Source organism: Bufo bufo, chromosome 3, assembly GCF_905171765.1.
Source record: "Bufo bufo chromosome 3, aBufBuf1.1, whole genome shotgun sequence".
In the NCBI taxonomy this organism is placed as follows: Eukaryota; Metazoa; Chordata; class Amphibia; order Anura; family Bufonidae; genus Bufo; species Bufo bufo.
This window is the reverse complement of record NC_053391.1, coordinates 141,389,910-141,410,367: the sequence shown is the minus strand read 5'-3', so window position 1 is coordinate 141,410,367 and position 20,458 is coordinate 141,389,910. Positions and strand designations below refer to the sequence as shown.

General features: G+C 44.3%; 1 protein-coding gene across 1 annotated transcript in view; it reads right to left on the bottom strand.

Annotated features, from left to right (window-relative positions):
- Positions 1-454: 454 nt before the first annotated feature.
- The window catches only part of SMPX (small muscle protein X-linked), an 87,190-nt gene continuing 67,186 nt past the window's right edge, over positions 455-20,458 (bottom strand). The window contains exon 5 of the mRNA XM_040423659.1: positions 455-742. The gene's annotated coding sequence lies outside the window, so the exon portion shown is untranslated. The remainder of the gene's footprint in view (positions 743-20,458) is intronic.

Here is a 20,458-nt window from a genome sequence, read left to right as displayed (position 1 = left end):
ATGTCCTGAACGCACATGCCGCCGCGCATGCGCCATGATGACTTCTTCCTGGCAAGTATAGTACAGAGCCACGAACGTGGACGTCGGCTCTGTACTATACAGGCCAGGAATAAGTCACTATGGCGCATGCGCGGCGGCGTGCGCGTTAAGGACATTGCGCAGCCCGGCCGGGAGAAAAACTTCAGTCTTCTGCGCAAGCGCGGCCCGGCCGGGAGGAGTCGGCAATCAAACCCAACTGAATCCAGGAAGTGAACGTCGCGATGGACGCAGATAAGTATGAAAACTGATGATGGGAATACCCCTTTAAATTACAAATATCTCTATTTTTTTCTATCTTTTACAGGTTTATGATCTGTGAGGATCAATGTCAAAATCTCTGACCATCTACTTTTACTTTTATTGTATACCCATTGTTTTTATTGTTTTCCTTGAAATAATAAAGAATATAAGAAAATAACATGTACAATTCAGTTTTATTATTAACTTGAATTTAAGCTATGTTTTTTGACACAACATTATTTGTTATTCTCTAAAACAGCATATATGATCCAGATTTTGGGGCAATCGTGAATACTTTGTAAGAAATCTGGCCTAGGAAAAAACAATATTATTGTAAAAATAAGTTATTTGCTGCAGCATGGAAATATACAGCATATCGGTAGTTTACAGTCTTTATACAAATATAAAAAATATTCTTCAGTCTTCCACATCTGATCTTATTAGCAGAGCAGCTCCGCCTAACCTAAAAATTAAATAATATCATGTTAAAATATATCATATATATCTTTGAATACTGCAGCTTTTCATATAATACATTCCTCAAAAACGCACTATACCATAACAGTTTATTACATTGTTTTCATGCAAGATAGGTTAAATGATGCAGAATACAGTGGGGCAGATTTACTATTACTGGCTAAGGGCTCATGCAACAAATGTATTTATTTTCTGTTTCTGTTCCGTTTTTTTACAGATCTGTATGCGGAACCATTCACTTCAATGGGGTTTGAAAAAAACAGAAATGACTCCATGTGCATTTCATGTTGTATGTCCGTTCCAAAAATAGAACATGTCCTATTCTTGTCCATTTTGTGAACGAGGATTTAAAGGGAGCCTGTCATGTGGATATTTGATTATAATCTAACTAATTATATACAATCATTAACTACAAAAAAGTGCCTTAGATGTATTCACTTACTGGTGTGACAGATGGTTACCTCATAATATACACACAAAGATGCCGCATGCCGCATGCTAATGAACTGATTTGAGTCCAGCGTGATGTCATTGAGTCCAGCGTTTATTTAATTAACAGCTATAGCCACTCCCCTGCCCACCTGCTGCTGATTCATATGGAAAATAACTGTCAATCAGCAGCAGGTAGGCGGGGAGAGTCAGGACTCATCATTATCAGCTGGAGCTTTTTAATACAAGATGTTGGCAGATTGACTGGGTCAATTAAAGAAAGTGACCCAGCATTTTGCTAAGAGAATCAGTCACTTATTTATGTTGCCCTTAGTTAGGACACCATAAAACTGGTGACAGGTTCCCTTTAAGTCAATGGGTCTGCATCCGCAGCATGGTGTGCACATGACCAGTGCCCATATATTGCAGACTGCTATTTGCGGTCCGCAGCACGGGCATGGGGCCCTTACATTTGTGTGCATGAGCCCTAAGACTGTTATCCTGAGTCTTGTGTTCTTAAAAGGGATGTCCATGTTCAAAGCTGAACCCGGACATAACCCCTTCTACACCCAGGCAGCCCCTCTGAATGGAGCATCGGAGCATTTCATACAGCGAAGGGCTGTTTCGCATATATTTTTACACTGCGAGGAGGAGGCTTCTGCCTAGCAGTGTTCCTGGTGATGTCACTGAACTAATGGGTGGGCTCTAGCACTGTTTTAAAGGCTAGGGCAGTGCTAAACCCCATTATTGCCAGTGACATCACCGGGCTCATTGCTAGGCAGAAGCCTCTTCCTAGCATTCCCAGAGACCCAGTACGTCACCGGATCTGCTGAAAAAGCCCTTTACCTGCGCGATTCAGCGCAGGGCAATGGAGAGCATCGGAGCATGAAATACTAAGAGGGCTGCCTGGGTGAAGAAGAGATTATGTCTGGGTTCAACATAATCTGGGTTCAGACAACCCCTTTAAGGGCACCGATGTAATGTGCTAGTGTTCCATATTCAGTTCAGAGTGTTAGCTGGACACTGGGGGAGCTACTTGCTACCAAGGTATTTGCAAATACCCCTGAGGATTGTTTATGTTGCTGTTATTTAGTTTTTTTGTTTTATTTTTGCTCACAATAAATATGTGTTTCTTTTTGCCAAAAAATGATTGAAGAATGTTTATAACTGCATATACACCCACATCTCAACAGGGGTCACATGACCTGACATATGACTCAACCTCCACCATTCAAACACACTGCACCTGCACTAAACTGCCAACTGTGCAAGCGCAGATGGTGGGTAACATGTATTTGAATGGAGGAGACTGAGTCATGTGTCTGGTCACATGACCCTCCATCAGTAGCCATTTTATAGACAGGACCTCCGTTTGGACAGCATAAAAGACTTAGCCAATAATGGGTCATACATACCTTCTGAAATGCAGCCGCATAGGCTGTTTTATAGCCTATAAACATCTTACAAACACATTCATCAACAGTAGCCAGAAAGTGGCCAACCCCTGTAAAGTCAACCCATCGACTTTTTAGAACCATCACACTTTTGTCATAGCTCCTTTTTACGCGTTATATGACAGATATCAGGAATTCATTATGATCCATCATTATCTGTTCTTTTCATCCCCTTAGCCAAGTTTTCCCCTTGTATTCTCTGTCTTATCTACAAATTCTGACAAATCTTCCATCTCCCTTACATGGAAAAAAAAGTTTACTAATTCCTTAAGGATTTATTAGTTTTTGTTATCTCTATTTCAGTATTTGGCCTTCCCAAAAAACTCCCATACCTCAGGAGACAGAACTGTCAGGCTCTGATCACACTTGCATTATTTCTTCTCCACCGTGTTTCACTGCATAGCTAGCTGCATTATATATCCAGTAAAAACAAAGTGGACCTGATGGATCTATCATAACTCAATAGGGGAAACAGGTAACATATCAGATTATGTCAGACAATAATAGATCTGCCAAATCAGTCATGGTTGTTGTAAAAAACGGACATCATGCCACCAATGTGAACCGAAACATCCAGTACACAACTTGTTTAATTAGCTTGGATACCTCTACCCACATCAAGTGTACAGGTATCCATCAGCAAAAAGACCAAAGTACGTTAACAGAGTTGACTTTTTCAGTCTTTCTGTCTCTATTTAACTTTACTAATTATGTAATGTCTCTTATAAAAATAACAAAGGAGTGCCATGGGTATTGTGAGCTAATGAGAGCCTACATACTAACAGTACATACAGTCCTAGTGAATTACGTGGCGGGCCACCGCATATAAGAATGTGGCAGGATGTTCAGTCATGTCCTAATGCCCTTGTTACATACAGATGAAAATAAAGTTCAATGTGTAATAAACTTGTCAAATATAACTTGTCTAATCCCTACATACCAATCTGACTATAGTAATGGAACCAAATGGTAAATAGTAACAATCACTAAAAACAAAGAAACACTTGACTAGGGCAATACTAGTTATGTTGATGAACATTCCTCTTGAATGAGTAATCAGTGGGTTATATTGTACCTTAAATGTCACACAGTTTGAGGGTCACACTCAGCCTTTTCCAAGGTTAAACTCTTAAAGTGCTAGCACATGCACATCCTAATCTTCCTCAGCCTATGTCTGTCCATCTCAGGGTACTTAACCACTTCCACACCGGGCCATTTACCCCCTTAATGACCAGGCCTAATTTTGCAAATCTTATGTGTCCCTTTATGTGGTAATAACTTTGGAACGCTTTTACTTATCCAAGCCATTCTGAGATTATTTTCTCGTGACACATTGTACTTCATGTTAATGGTAAATTTGAGTCAATATGTTTTACCTTTATTTATAAAAAAAAATCAAAAATTTAACGAAAATTTGAAAAAAATGCTTTCTAAATTTCAATCTCTCTGCCTTTAAAACAGAAAGTGATACCTCATAAAATATTTATTACTTAACATTCCCCATATGTCTACTTTATGTTGGCATCATTTTGTAAATGTCATTTAAATTTTTTAAGACGTTAGAAGGCTTAGAATTTTAGAAGCAATTCTTAAATGTTTTAAGAAAATTTCCAAAACCCACTTTTTAAGGACCAGTTCAGGTCTGAAGTCACTTTGAGGGGCTTACACAGTGGAACCCCCCATAAATGACCGTATTGTAGAAACTACACCCCTCAAGTTACTCAAAACAAATTTTACAAACTTTTTAACCCTTTAGGCGCTCCACAAGAATTCCGTAGCCCCGCAAAAAAAATAGAACACGTCCTATTCTTGTCCGTTTTAGGCATTGTTACAATGGATCCGCAAAAAAAAAAAACAACGATGGCATAGGGATGTCATCAGTTTTTTTTGCGGATCCGCAATTTGCAGATCCGCAATTAGCGGACCGCAAAACACATACGGTCGTGTGCATGTAGCCTTAGGCTCCATTCACATGTCGTAGGGCATTGGGGATCCTCAATACACCCAGCCGGCCCCCCCATAGAAATGCCTATTCTTGGCCGGACATGTCCGGAGCTGCGGACCGGAAGACCGGCAGCGCACTCCGGAAATGCGAATGCGGAGAGCACATAGTGTGTTCTCCGCATCCATTTCGTCCCCATAGAACATGAATGGGTCCACACCCGTTCCACAATTTGCGGAACAGATGCGGACCCATTATTACGGACGTGTGAATGGACCCTTAATCTGTGTTAGTGAGAACTTCTCCTTTGCTGAGATAATCCATCCCACCTCACAGGTGTGGCATATCAAGGTGCTGATTAGACAGCATGAATATTGCACAGGTGTGCCTTAGACTGCCCACAATAAAAGTTCACTCTGAAATGTGCAGTTTGATCACAAACAACAATGCCACAGATGTCGCAACGTTTGAGGGAGGCATTCAGACTGCAGGAATGCCTACCGGAGCTGTTGCCCGTGCAATGAATGTTCATTTCTCTACCATAAGCTGTCTCCAAAGGCGTTTCAGAGGACGTCCACATGTCTGAGACCAGCCACCCGGACAGCTGCAGCAACAATCGGTTTGCATAACCAAAGAATTTCTGCACAAACTGTCAGAAACCATCTCAGGGAAGCTCATCTGCATGTTCGTCGTCCTCATCATGGTCTGGACCTGACTGCAGTTTGTCGTCGTAACCGACTTGAGTGGGCAAATTCTCACATTCAATGGCGTCTCGCACGTTGGAGAGGCATTCTGTTCATGGAGTCCCGGTTTTCACTGTTCAGCGCAGATGGCAGACAACCAATAAACGTGCAGGTAAGTACTGCCCTCACTGTAATGCCATAGCCATGTTGGCTGCTGGCATTACAGTGATTGGCTGGCCGGAACGCGTCCCCGGGTGCTATATAGCACCCGATTAAGCATGTTCGGCTCATTCTTAGTTAGGGAGACCTGTGCTGAGGAAGGGACAGACAGTGTAGGGAGTGAATTAAGAATATTTTTACCTCCAAAACTTTTCAGAGACCCAAAAGTCCTTTTAAGAACTATTGTGTGTGGCAGCAGCAATCTATATTTTTAGCCCAACCTGCGCCAAATTGCTAAAACTTTACAGACCCAAAAGTCCTTTTAAGGACTATTGTGTGTGGCAGCAGCAATATCTTTTTTTTTTACGCAAACTGCACTAAATAGCTAAAACTTTACATACCCTAAAGTCCTTGTAAGGACTATTGTGTGTGGAAGCAATATCTATTTTTAGCGCATCCTGCGCAAAATAGCATACAATAGTTAGGCCGCTGCAGACAGCGACATTAGCTGCGCCACATCTCCAGTGTAAAGTGTGCGCATCCCAAAAAAATCTGTGACATCCAGTGTACTTTTTCCATAGACGGTGTCCGCTGCGGACAGTGACATTTGCTGCGCCACATCTCCAGTGTAAAGTGTGCGCATCCAAAAAATATCTGACATCCAATGTACTTTTACCGTAGACGGTGTCCGCTGCGGACAGTGACATTGCCAGTGCCACATCTGCAGTGTAACGTGTGCGCTTCAAAAATTGATCTGTTACATACAGTGTACTTTTTTGCGTAGACGCTGCGGACAGTGACATTACCGGTGGTACCTCTCCTGTATAATGTTTCCTCATCCCAAATACCTGTGACATTCCCTGTCATTTTTCATTAGCCGCTGGTGACAGCATTGACATTACCTGCGGGATATCGCATGTGTGACGTTTTCAAATCCCAAATACCTTTTTAAATTTATTTGCACATCCAAGCACCATAATAAGTGGGAAGAACGCCTTCTTTGTCTGGGGGTCACACCACTGCCTCCTATTCCCCTGTGTTACGTGCTGGCCAATCCCCTGTCGAAGGTGCAGGCCCGGATGCCTCCCGCCCTGCACCTGGACCTTCGCAAGCACCATTAGCGACCACATCCACTTCCGAGGGTGAATGTTGTGGAGGCCGGGAGCGAGTCGTACCCTGGGATGGCACAGGTGCTACCGACGCCAAGGATTGCGGGCCCTACGTTGATCAGGGTTTCCGCAAGCCCCTACGTTAGTGTCTCTAAACCCCACTTCTCCTCCTCCACCTCCTCCTCCACTTCCACCTCCGATTTATTCGCGTGCAGCACCAGTCAGTCATCAGTCGGTAGCTGGAAGCAGTGTAGCACTGCAGTGGGGAAGGGGCAACAGGCCATGCTGAATCTGATATGCTTAGGGGACAAACAGCACACCGCCGCAGAGCTGTGGCAGGGGATAAGAGACCAGACTGAGCTGTGGCTCTCGCCACTCAACCTACAACCAGGCATGGTTGTGTCTGATAATGGCCTTAACTTGGTGGCGTCTTTGGAGCTCGGCAAGCTCACACACATACTATGCCTAGCCCACGTGTTCAAACTTGTGGTTCAGCAGTTTCTCAAAACCTACCCCAATTTCCCTGAGCTACTGGTGAAGGTGCGCCGCGTGTGTGCACATTTCCGAAAGTCATCGACAGCTTCAGCCGGTCTGTCAACGCTGCAGCAGTGGTTGAAATTGCCAGCTCACTGGCTGTTGTGCAACGTGAGCATGCGCTGGAACTCTACGTTCCACATGTTGGCAAGGCTTTGTGAGCAGCAGAGGGCAGTAGTGGAATACCAGCTGCAACATGGTCGTCGCCTTTCCAGTCAGCTTCCGCTATTCACAAGCGAGGAGTGGGCAATGTTTTACAGGGTCAGCTCACCAGCAGGCCCTCGCATATAATATTTTAGAGGCTCATCTCACCAGTAGGCCTGCACCTAAAATCTTTTACAGGGTCAGCTCACCAGAAGGCCCTCGAATATAATTTTTTACAGGGTCAGCTCACCAGCAGGCCTTCACCTACAATCTTTTACAGGGTCAGCTCACCAGCAGGACCTCACATATAATTTTTTAGAGGTCAGCTCACCTGCAGGCCCTCACCTTCAAACTTTTACAGGGTCAGCTCACCAGCAGGCCCTCGCATATTATGTTTGACAGGGTCAGCTCACCAGCAGCCCCTCGCATATAATTTTTCAGATGGTCAGCTCACAAGGAGGCCTTCACCTACAATCTTTTACAGGGTCAGCTCACCAGCAGGCCCTCACATATAATTTTTTACAGGGTCAGCTCACCAGCAGGCCCTCACTTACAATCTTTTACAGGGTCAGCTCACCAGCAGGCCCGCATCTCAAATCTTTTACAGGGTCAGCTCACCAGCTGGCCCTCGCATATCATTTTTTACAGGGTCAGCTCACCAGCAGGCCTTCACCTACAATCTTTTACAGGGTCAGCAAATCTGCAGGGCCTCGCATACAATTTTTTAGAGGGTCAGCTCACCAGCAGGCCCTCACCTACAATCTTTTACACGGTCAGCTCACCAGCAGGCCCGCACCTAAAATATTTTACAGGGTCAGCTCACCTGCATGCCCGCACCTAAAATCTTTTACAGGGTCAGCTCACCTGGAAGCCCTCACCTTATTATACCTAATAGGTAATTTGCACACATGCTGCCTTGCTTGGATGTGGTAGCTGTAGCCGTTTCTCAGGCTTCCTCTCCGTTTCTCGAACCCTGATTCCCCATTACCCGTGGTCACCATGGTTGGTGCTGAAAATAACATCTAAAGTTGATAGGGCAGACATCCAAATGGATCATCGCCGTTACGGGGACGTGCGATCAGCCCCAGGTTATCTAGAGTCACCAAAGCGGCAGCAGGCCCTCGCTCATAATGTTTTAGATGGTCAGATCAGCAGGCCCTTGCTTCAAATGTTTTTGAGAGTCACCAGCAGGCCATCAATCATAATTTTTCAAGGCTGTGTATGATGCCCTCCTTTATGTGTAACAAAAGGGTGTATTGGAGTGCCGATTCCTTGTAATTTTTGGAAGCCCTTTCACTTAGTGCATAGGCTTTATGAGTGTAGGAGTCTCACTACATGAACAATTGTACCACAAAGTGAATGAGTCCCTCCTTTATATGACATACAGGTTGTATCGGAGTGCCTCTTCCTTGTAATTTTTGACAACACTTGCACTTTATATACAAGTAAATATACAGGAAAGAATGTTTCCTAACTATTTTTCCTCTAAAATTGATTTCATCTTCGGTTTTGTGTGTAGTCTGTAGAAGTGGCGTACTACTCGGAGAACATCGTTCCCAGCAGCGACCTGGGAGTCCAAGATGCATCCAGACATCCTCCTTGTGCTGTTCCCGAACCATTTCAGTGGTGTTTCCATCAATTTCTGACCTTTTTCTATGAACCAGGCAGCCTCCCCTCTTCAGAGAAAAGGGTGCCTGGTTTAATGCTCGGGTTCTCCTATTGACTTCCATTATACTCGGGTGCTCGGTAGAGCACCAGAGCATCCCGATGTGTTCGGCCAGAGCACCCGAGCACTTTGGTGCTCGATCAACACAATTGGTGAGTTAATAACGGCTCTATAGTACTGATGGAGACCTAAGTAAAACAGAATAGTAACACTATACACACAGATAAAACGGCATCTCCTCTGTCAGTCCCTGGTCTCTGTGGTAGGGGACTGTTCCCCACCACTTTCTAGAGACAAATAATCAAGGACAATTCTCTGTCAACTGAGTTACACCTATTTTAGCTGCCACATACACACTGCTGAACTGTCTTATACAGACAATGCAGGAAGGAAGTGTGCATCATCAAATGAGCAGCCCCCAGGAAAGTTTTAAAAACTCAAAAGTAAATACCTCCATTTTTGAAAATCTTTTATTAACAAATCTAAAAAGCTTTAAAGGAGTTCCAGGTTCAAGACTTTGATGGCCTATCCTAAAGAGATTAATCCTAAGAGGTGAAACTTAAAGGGGTTGTCTCACCTCATTAATCAATAGTCATTCTGTTCCTTGCAGCGTGATGATTGATTTTGCCATTTACTTCTGTTTTCCATTTTTCCTCTGTGAACTCTTTTTCCCCAGCTAAGACTCCCAAATTGCTTATCAGCGGTGGCTGCGCAGGCGCATGGAAAGCGCTTTGGCCGGCTGCTCTGGTGGCCGGGATTTGCAGGAACGAGCGCGCACATATTCATGCACATGCGCAGTGACTCCCACCACAGCCACCTCGCCTGTGCTCGGTCACATTCTCCCGCAGCTGGTAGGATCTATAACACGGGAGCGTGCATGCACAGGCAGGGGGTGGGATTGCATTATCCCTTCCCTGCTCATCTGTAGCTTCAATCAAACCTATCAGCACCACCCCCAGCAGGCTAGGAAAGCCCTGAGAGGCGCGTGGAAGCCAGGAAAGACAGAGATGAGGCAACCCCTTTAAAATGGGTTATGAGTTACCATGTGTTTTTAACTTCTATTATGCGCTGTTTTTACACTAGCATCTTGTGGATAGAAATAAATCTGTGCAGCAATACTTGAAGTCTGATGGTATTTCACGATTTGCAGCTGGGTGTCTGTTTTTTCTTTACAGATTGCAGGGACACTACGCTGATACTGGTGTGCATATGCCTCCAGCTGATCTTCAGCCCTGCTGCACAATAGCCTTCTCTATTATTTAACTAATAGCATGGAAAACTGTGCAGATCTTTTCTGATATTGTCCCTTTAAAATGTGGCTCATTAGCTTGGGATAGATCCTAGGGTTACTAGAGGGATCACTGCAGGAAACTTGCTTCCAGGAGCTACTGCTATAGTGTCAGCTCCAGGCTTGCTATCTCACATTTTTACTATTAAAAGGGTCGTTAAGAATTAGAAAATAGGGTTGCATTTTTTTCTCCAGAAATTTCCAGGGCAGCTTGTGCGTGCACGCTCCCGTGTAATCAGACCTGTGTCTGATATAACTACTCATCTACAACTGGAATATGTCAGCCAAAACACTCCCCAAACTAGCACAAGCAGTGTGTAGCGTAAGTGATGCCAAGTCCGATTATGTCATTTCTATCTTCATACTTGCACTTTCACACTGTGCTCCTCCTTGAGTCCTCTCCATTATGTGCATAAGCTCGGGAGTCCTCTCGATGCATTTTATTGCCGGTTTGTGGAAGAACAGTGACAGCATGTAAGGCTAGCTTCACACTAGCGGCAGCCTTCTCCGGCATGCTATCCGTGCTATCGCTAGTGTACCGTGCAGCCGGAAGTCCGTCCGCAGCATGGCAAACATGCCGAGAGGCGGCCGGAATAAAACTCTGACATGTTGTCGTTTTATTCCGGCTGCCTCTCGGCATGTTTGCCGCGCTGTGGGCGGGCCGGAGATAGTGAGTGGTGCCGGAGCGGACTGCCAGCGGCACAGTGGATTAGCTGTAGCATGGATCCAGCAGGCTGTTCTCCTGCCGGAACAGCCTGCTGGAGAAGGCTGCCGCTAGTGTGAAAATAGCCTAAGTGCGTATGAAGATAAAAATAAATAAATCGGATTCAACGTCATTGACACTATACAGCACTTTCCGTAGTTTGGAGCCGATATATTCACTTTAATGGGGGCAGAGCTGGAATACCAGATGCTGCCAATGAACATCAATGCCTCGGATGTCTAATCCCAGAAAACCCCCTTTAAGTTCCATCAGAGTAACCCCGACACTCCAGCTGGAGAAACAAGAACAGAAAAGCAAATATGCACTCTGAGAGTCAGGAGCGGAATGAGAATTTAAAGCTGCCCTGGAAAAAATACTAAAAGTGGCCCCGTTTTGTAGTTGGGTCCACATTGATGAAAGGCAGGGCCAACAATACCATATTGTGGCACATTATACCACCCCAACAGAGCCAAATATCACAGTCCATCACAAAATACTGCCAGCAGCACCCTGGGCATCGACCCACAGGGAAATTTCCCTGTAAGGTCTATGGCCAATCTGCCCCTGCTGGGAGTTGTAGTTTCACAGCGGCTGCAGTGTCAAAGTATGCTGAACCCTGTTCTATTATGTTTATTCCGCTTAGCTTCTGGATGATGGTTGGGTGCTAGCCCTAGAAAATCTTATTCATGCCTCTTCAAAAATCCTTGATTTGAATGTTTAACCTTGGATCAATTGCAGGATTATCCACTGTTTGATATACAATTACAGCCATTGTAAACTTCTACAATCAATAGGTCTTTTTACAAAGTTAACCAACATCACGTGGCAATTCAGCACAAATGTCAGGTGAAAATATGTCTTTTAAAGATTTCAATAGGCTGTGCAGCATTGAAGTGTTCAGTATTCAGCATCCACACTGCTGGTGGACGTGCACTGTGGTTATTAAAGAGAGGTCACCTCTTGCTAGCAATTTCAGAGGCCTTCTTTGAGACTTTGAGACTCTGGGAAAACGACATCTGCAACAGAGATGATGATGATGAAAAAAAAAAAAAACTCTGAAAGGAAATGATGTATGATGACTGAGGCATGAAGTCCATACCTCACAAACAGCCAATCATCCCTCTTCTTTCCAATTTACTAGATATTATCATAAACCCTTGTTCAGCCTGCTGTTTTGAGCTTGTTCGCCTTCATCGGTGTCACATATGGAAACTTGCAATGATGATCAGGTACTATGTTGTAGGACCTGAAGAGCATCATTGCAGTCAGGGGTGCACCATCCAAGAGGCAAGGTCAGGACTTTTCTATAAGTGGTGGCTAGGTCTGCCTAGGCTTCAGAAGTGCAGCAAACTCCAATTTAGAAGAGGGAAACAAGTTTCAGGTAGCAAAAATACTAGACATCCCTCTGATCACAAGATGGTCTACAAGGTTAGAGTGAGTAGGATTTAAAGGCTATCTTCCATCATTGTACTATTTTCTATAATGCTTTGGCATTGATTTATGCCACTCTAGAATATAGGATTTATCAGCTGATTGGTTGACCCCGAGACCTCACACACTCTGGTGAGCTGCATGGAATATGATAAGTCATAATGTTCACTGCAGCTCCAGTCTTTATAATAATTTAAGAAATAGCCGGCACCTGGACCAAAGGCGCACCTGTACGGGGAGGACACAAGACCACAATATAACTGATGAAAGCTGGATATGCTGAAACGCGTCCATGTATTTATTGGATGTAATATGAAATAATAAAACCTTGAAGTTTGCTTACAAGCACCCGCTGGGATTTATTTCACTCATTTAGATTAATTTAGACTCAGACACTTAAAGGGATTTTCCAACTTTTTTATACTGATGACTAGTGTTCAGTGAATTGAGCTTCGGATCAGAGATCCAAATTTGATTCGTTTAAACACTATATTTCAATGCTATACGGCGACCTGTCAGTGGAGGCAAAATTTGCTTCGGTTGAAGTCGCGCGAGACTTTGGTGAATGAATTCGGTATTCAGTTCTACATATTTAAAATTTGGAATGTGAAGTCCGGTTTGGTAACAAACCCGACTTCGAATTGCTATTTTAAAATGTTTTTAAAGACGTAGAAGTGATTACCGAATTACCCGGGGGGGGGGGGGGGGGGGGGGGGATACATTTTAATGCTGTATGGAGACAGCATTAAAACTGAAGTGTTTGATCGAATCAACTTTGGATCTCTGATCTGAAGCTCGATTCGCTCAACGCTGACTGCAATGATGCTCTTCAGGTCCTACACCTACACTGTGTTTGGTAAGCTGTAAGGAGGAAGCAGCATTCACATGAGTGCCATGGTCTCCTCACACAGCTGATCAGTGATCAGTGGGGGTCCTGGGTGTCGGACCCCCGCTGATGAGATTCTGGTAACCTAATCTGAGGATAGGTCATCAGTATCTGATTAGCGGGGGTCCGACATCCAGTACCCCCACTGATCAGTGGCGGATTACAATAGGGACCGTCGGGTCGGCAGCCCCAGGCCCGGCACCGCTGGGGGCCCGACGCCAACCTGAACGCCCACATACTGCGGCGGGGTACGGAAGCACATAGTTCCCTGCCCCGCCGCTGATCACCGCCATAGGCTTTAGACCTAGTAAGCCTGAGGCCTATGCGGTAGTGAACTCCCGGCGCAGGCGTGCGTGATGACGTCATCGCGCGCACCTGTGCCGGGACGCAGCACAGTGAAGTGTGCGTGCCTGCCATCGCGCACCTAGACATAAGTGAGTATTTAGCTTTTGTTTTTATTTTTTTTAATTTATGTGCCAACTTTGGAGGACATGGGGTGGGACACAGGAGGACATGTGAAGAGACAGTACATCGGGGGGAAATTGCAGTATGGGGGCAAATTACTATGTGGGGGAAATATATTATGGTGGTATTACTGTGTGGGGGAAAATTATCATGGGAGGGATTACTATGTTGGGGCAAATTACTCTATGGGGCAATGTGGGGGAAACTACTGTGTGGGGTCAGTGTGGCGGAGATTACTGTGTGGGGGCAGGGTGGGGTAAACTGCAGTGTGGGGGAAACTGCAGTGTGGGGCAAATTACTGTGTGGGGGAAATTACTGTGTGGGGCAAATTACTATGTGGGGGAAATTACTATGTGGGGGAAATTACTGTGTGGGGAAAATTACTGTGTGGGGCAAACTACTATATGGGGGCAAACTACTATATGGGGGCAGTGTGGAGGAAATTATTGTATGGGGGCGAAAATTACTATTGGGGGTAGTGTGGGGGAAACTACTATATGGGGCAGCGTGGGGTCCTTGCTATTACGGAGGCACTGTAGGGGCAATTCTATTATTTTTGGGGACACTATACAGGGATCTGGAGCACAATATACTGTGGTATTATTATAATTGCTGTGGACACTATAGGGACATTTGGGGTAATTTATCAAACTGGTGTCAAGTAGAACTGGCTTAGTTGCCCATAGCAGCCAATCAGATTCCACCTTTCATTTTTGACAGCTCTTTTGGAAATCCAATTCTACTTTACACCAGTTTGATAAATGACCCCAATTATGTCTACTGGGGTCACAATTTTTTCAGCAGTATAGTACCTGGGGCATTGGGGAGCACAACGGGCACAGTATTGGGAGTGGCAGCAGGATAACACTGTGGGGACACTAAGATGGGGAGGTTGATGGGGAAAAAAATAATAATAAAATAAAATAAAAACATCTAGAAATCTAACGTGTCTTTATTGCAAACTCTGTAGAGACAAGATGCGGCTAAAAGAATTTGTCATGGCGGTCTAACAGAGGAGAAGAGGAAAGAGAAGGTCTACATGACAGGATATGTCCCTGGATGTAAGAGGTATGTGGTGCTGTATTCTCCTCCAAATCTTTTTTGTTATAATTATATGTATTTTAAATTTGGCTACCAAGTTTTTCAGTTTAGGAGCCAATTTGGGGTAATTTGGGGTATTTGTTTTTAGTCTGGAGATGTCTTAAGGCCTAGGAAGAGACTGTGGTGCTCACGAAGAACAGCAGCCTCTTCATACAAAAACTAAAATGGAGGGAGAGGCCCAAGTTGATTAGACAGCCCTGGGCCTATCATGCACTTAATCCGCCCCTGCCACTGATCCCTAATCAGCTGTTTGAGGAGACCATGGCACTCCTGTGAGGGCTGCTGACAGTTTACCAAACACGATGCCATACACTGTATAGTGAGTGTGCTTGGTATCACAGCTAATCCGCACTCTCGCTGAATGGGACTGAGCTGCGCCCAGGCCATGTGACCAATCAACATGACATCACTGTCCTAGGGTAAACTGCAAGAAGACCTTCTCAAACAGTTGATTGGAGAGGGTTCCAGGTGTTGGACCCCCACCGATCAGATACCGATGACCTATCAAGACCTGATGACCTGTGATTCTGGGACCAACCCTTTATGATGTACTCACTTTAAACTGAAAATTAGGTTCATGGGTAACTGGCACACAATGATGACCCATAGTTTTTGCAGAAATAAATAGATGTTAGGCCAGATTCCCACCACCAATTTTTTTCTGTTGTTCTTCTCCGTTAGAGGAGCAGAAGAACAGAAATATCAGAAGTGCTGGATAGGGCACAAAACTGATCTGAATGGAGCTAAACAGACTCCATTGATTACAATGGGGTCCATTCAGTTTCCATTTGGAATCCTAGTTTTTTTACCCGATGAAAAAGACCTGCACGCAACCTTTTCATCTGGGCTTTTTAACAGAATCTGTAATGGAGGCCCCGAACAGAGTCTCCAACACATATGTTAACTTGCCCTAAGACAGTAAGCCTTAAAAAATGTCATCCTGCGTATGTGATGCCGGTCTATTAGGCTATCATTCCACAGGATAAGGATCAGTCTCTCCAATGGCCTTAAGACTTGACAATCTGCCAACGCACTTATTGAAACAGAATCAAACATTGAAAATCCTGTCCATGCCTCCAATCTAGAGAAGACAGCATCATGCTTTAAGAATCACTGAACTGAGAAGAAACATTTCATTGACAGCCAATATACAGAAGATCATGCACACTGTGAGGCTCAAAAGCAAATTCTGTGTTTGCTATGTCCTGAGCGAACGCTGAATTTGTGCATCTGATAATGTCTCTGTGTAGATGTTCTCTTAATTAAGTTATGATGTATGCAGAATGAGATGGTCAAAAAAGCTCCACCAATTAAATTATAATATTATTTTTTTTGCAATTGCTTGTATTACAATCTCTAATAGAATGGTATTATTTCAATTTCTCCCTTTGCAAGCAAGGGAGATCTGACAATAAGCTATACAGGAGCTCTTTACAACATCCCATATTCTCTGTATCCTCAGGCTGTTATGGTAGCTGACAGATCGTGACAACCCGTGTGTGCATTGCGTAAGGAGAGTACAGGCTGCCCTACGTGAAATGCCTGCAGTTGTGTAGTTTACCATCCAATCTCTACTACTGAAAAGAGAACGACTCAAAATAAAGGAACAAAATTGTTCACAAAGCAATTCCCTAATAAATTGCTCTACATCTTTTTTTATTGCAGGGTTGGATTGGGCCACTAGAGGGCCAGAGGTTCCCTAGTAAATGCAGGTGCAAAGACCCATTCAGACAGGACCAATATCTGAAGCTGCTAATTGATTCTCAATGTATTAATCCTTTTTGATGACATGAACTGTGGGTGCAAAGAAGAAATAAAATTATAATGGATATGAACTTGTTCTGTGGGCCCCCAACAATTTCCTGGAATGTTCATGATAATATATTATGGGTATTCATACAAGTTGCTGCAGAGTTGCAGTAACTGCATGAAGATTACAGCTAGTTGCCATGCTTTACCCATACGTGCCATGGTTTAAAGTTGCAATGGATAGTTCATCGATAGCAGATCGATGGGGGTCCGACACTTGGTACTCCCACTAATCAGCTGCTTTTGGAAGCCGCCAAATGGATGCCAGAAAGGAATGGGAGCTTAGTGGCAGTCAGCCAGTATGGACATTGCACAGTGAACAGAGCCTTCTGCTGCTGACTCTGTCCACTGGTTTGGTTCCAGCATCGGCAGCTGGCGATCACAGCTGATTGGTGAGGGTGTAAGCAGTCAGAACTCCACCAATCTGATATTGTTGTGAAATGAGGCAAAAACCAGTGACTGGCTGAAGTGCAAGGAACAGGTTCAGAGGGTAAACAGTCTCTTACGGGGAAGAGGTAACCGACGGATGGAGGGTACACAGAAACTACTTAAATCAAATTTTACAGTCCAGGAGGATCAAGTTCTTCATCAGTGGGATACAGGCTTCGACTGGCGCACATGGGTACAGGTGAATCCCCCAGTGGGCCCCTGAGAAAGATGTGCCCCTAGTCTCCCACCCCCTGCACAAGTGGCACATAACACAGTATACTTACTGCACTATATACATATATTCAATGTACAGCACCTCAACAAAAGTGACCTCAACCAGGCTATGTTCATATAAAAAACTTGATAGATTATTATAGAAAAGTTTTTTTATTATAGACACAATCAGAGCTGAGATGACTTCTAGGTATAGAGGAAAGCTACCAGTATCCTCTTTTCCCCAGGACCTACCTCTGAAAGTTGCTGCAGTGACCCCAATATTCAATCATCTGGTAGCATCTTGCTGCTGTGTGAGCAGGTAATAATTGAATGTATCCATACGGTGGGCCCCCAAAATAAACTTTATTGGTGGGCCCTAGGCATCCCAGTCTGACACTGGTGGGATTGAGGTCATTGCAGCAGGTTTCCTACAGGCCACATAATCCACACCTACAACAGTGGTCTTTCCAGGGATCTCTCGTAATGGTCCACTCAACTGAAAGTCACTTATGGTCAGACAGCTGTCTCTACTGCTGCCGTGATTCATCGCCTGACTGATAGGAAATTAACCCTGCCATACTCTATATACCAGCCTCAGACCACATGGGTGACCCAACAAATTAGCACTCCCATGATGGTCACTGAGACTGGCATGTACATCTCTCCTGTCAACCATGGCAGCTGACACTCCCCAGCACCACAATGCTCAAGAGTGGACCACACCTTGTAATTACTCTAACCATGCCACAAGAAGGCCCCAGTCTGCCAACCTTCCATACTACAGAGCTGCAGGATCCTGCCAACTCCCAGCAAACCTCGCAGTAATGGCACCGACCCCTGAACTTACTTCAATAAAACATAATTAAAAAATAAAAAATCCTGGACAACCCCTTTAACCTAATATGCCAGTCTCCAAATGATTCAGAAATGCTAATTGACTGGCATGCACAGTGGTCCAGAATCTTCATGAACCTTGAAGCATGGAGTGAGCCAGTTCAACAACAACAATGCACCTGACAAAACCGACGACCAACGAAGAACCAGTAAAGACATAAACAACTTTAACAAGGTATGAAGTAATAACTACATTTTGGATCCGCTATTACGAGCTGCAGAGTCCTGATATCTTGTTTTTATGATAAGTGTCTTATACATTGCTGACTAAAAGTAAGAATAAAACTCTCAGCCACAGCTGCCAAGGACCATGCCATAGATATAGTGTTGACATGTAGTGAGTCACCTGGCATAAGCTATCAATCTCTGTGTCTGGCACTGAAGATAGTAGTGTCTGCCAGTTACATGCTATTGCTAAGATACCAGGACTGTCTCATTGTCACTGTCACGCTAAGTGCACACCTGTTTCTATGCCCTTGAAAATCTTAATTAAGCTTTTTTTCTCTAAATGGATTAACAGTTACCTGTACCGGAAAGCCTGACACCAGGGTAACACTCCCCGCATCCTGACTTTATAAAATAATCCAGGCATGAAACAATGGCTAAAACAGGAAAACCATATGATGCCCCTGTACAGCACAAAATTCATTAAAGAAGCACTCCCACAAAATCCATTCAAGAAACACTCCCAAAAAATATTTATTCTCTGGCCCATTAAAAAGGTACATGATGTAAACTGTAATGAAGGTTATCTTCTCATCAGTGACTGTATTTGTGAGTTATAACCGCCCTTGTGAGCCTCAGCTGTGTGTAACAAAGTGGGGGGAGGGAAAGAACACCAGAATGACAACAGAAGGAAAATTACCTGAAACTAAGCCTCACAGCTAGGGAAAGGGAAGAGGTCACCATCTAGGAAACCCTAAATCTAGCCCTGACTCCTATCAGTATGAATAGACCCTAAAGGTGGAAATATTCATACACCGGAAACCTAGGCCCTAGAAACCCTGAAAATCCCTAGGAGTAGTGACTGGGTCTGAGACCACGGGTTCCTTCCCAGATGAGCGAACCAGCATCTCCCTGAGGCCTAGTAAACAACGAGCAAATTGGAACAACAAAATACAAAGGGAAGTACACTTATCTTCAATAGAAAATGGATGAGCAGGAACACCGATGAGGAACTCACACCAGCTCTTCCAACTCCAGGCACATAATATCAACCTCATGGTATGAAGTGTGAGTCCAGACTAAATAGAGGAGCAGTAATGACCACAAGCTACTCCTGAGACAAGAGGTGTGGTCATTACCAACAACAACACTGCAACAAGTGAAAACAGATAGGCTGTCAGATAACCTAACGTGCAGCTAGTCTCTTAGATCTTCTAACCTAGGTCACAGGAGGGACCGTGACACTGTGTCATGTGACCAACACTCTGCCTATGCAACTGACACAGGACAGGAAGTCAGTTACTTCTCTATTCATTCCAAAGACTGACATTGAGGGTCACATAGGAATACATAGAGAAACTGGCTTCCTGTCCACACATAAGATCCTGTTATTTGGAGAGATATGAAACAGCCAAGGATCAGAAGGGAGGTTATAACTCACAAATACAGTCAAAGATGAAAAGATTACTTTTACTACAGTTTACATTTGTACCTTTCTAACAGGTAAAATAAAATAAAAATGTGGTATAGTATGGTCCTATAGACTTCAAGGGATGCTATATTATGTCTCTGTACAACTCATAATATTGTCATGCGTGATCTTTTTTGGGAGGGATGCAAGAAACAATTCATTACTGAAGAACCATGGTTTTGCTGTCACAGAGGTGCAACACTTGAACATCTCCAGTTAACAAACTGAGTGCAGTTGACCAGCTCTCATACAGCTCTCCCTCAGCTCAGTCTAGGTGATCCTGACACAGCACATGGGCTCCGCTCTACTCCTGCACAAAAACTGACTTTTGGGGAAATGGGTAAAACTATTAGATTCTGATCACAAGAACGGGGACCCCATACACTGCAGGGCTCTTCAAAAGGAATAAACTGGCAGGTCCTTGACATTCCATTTATCTCTACAGGCATTCCGAAAAACATTGAGCACTGTCTCCGCCACTTCCATTGAGATGAATGAAGCGGCAGTGCAGTGCTTGATCTTCTGCTCCATTCATTTTGGGGAGCTGTGGTGTACGGGATCCACGTTCTCGTGACAGGTGGGGGTCACAGCAGCAGGACCCCTACCCATCTAATAGTTATCCAAAATCCTGTGGATAGGGGATAATGTCACGGATCAGAGGATGTGAACCCACTGTGCCACTGACTGGCAATACTCTAGAGGGGAGGATAGGCTTGACCGTCTG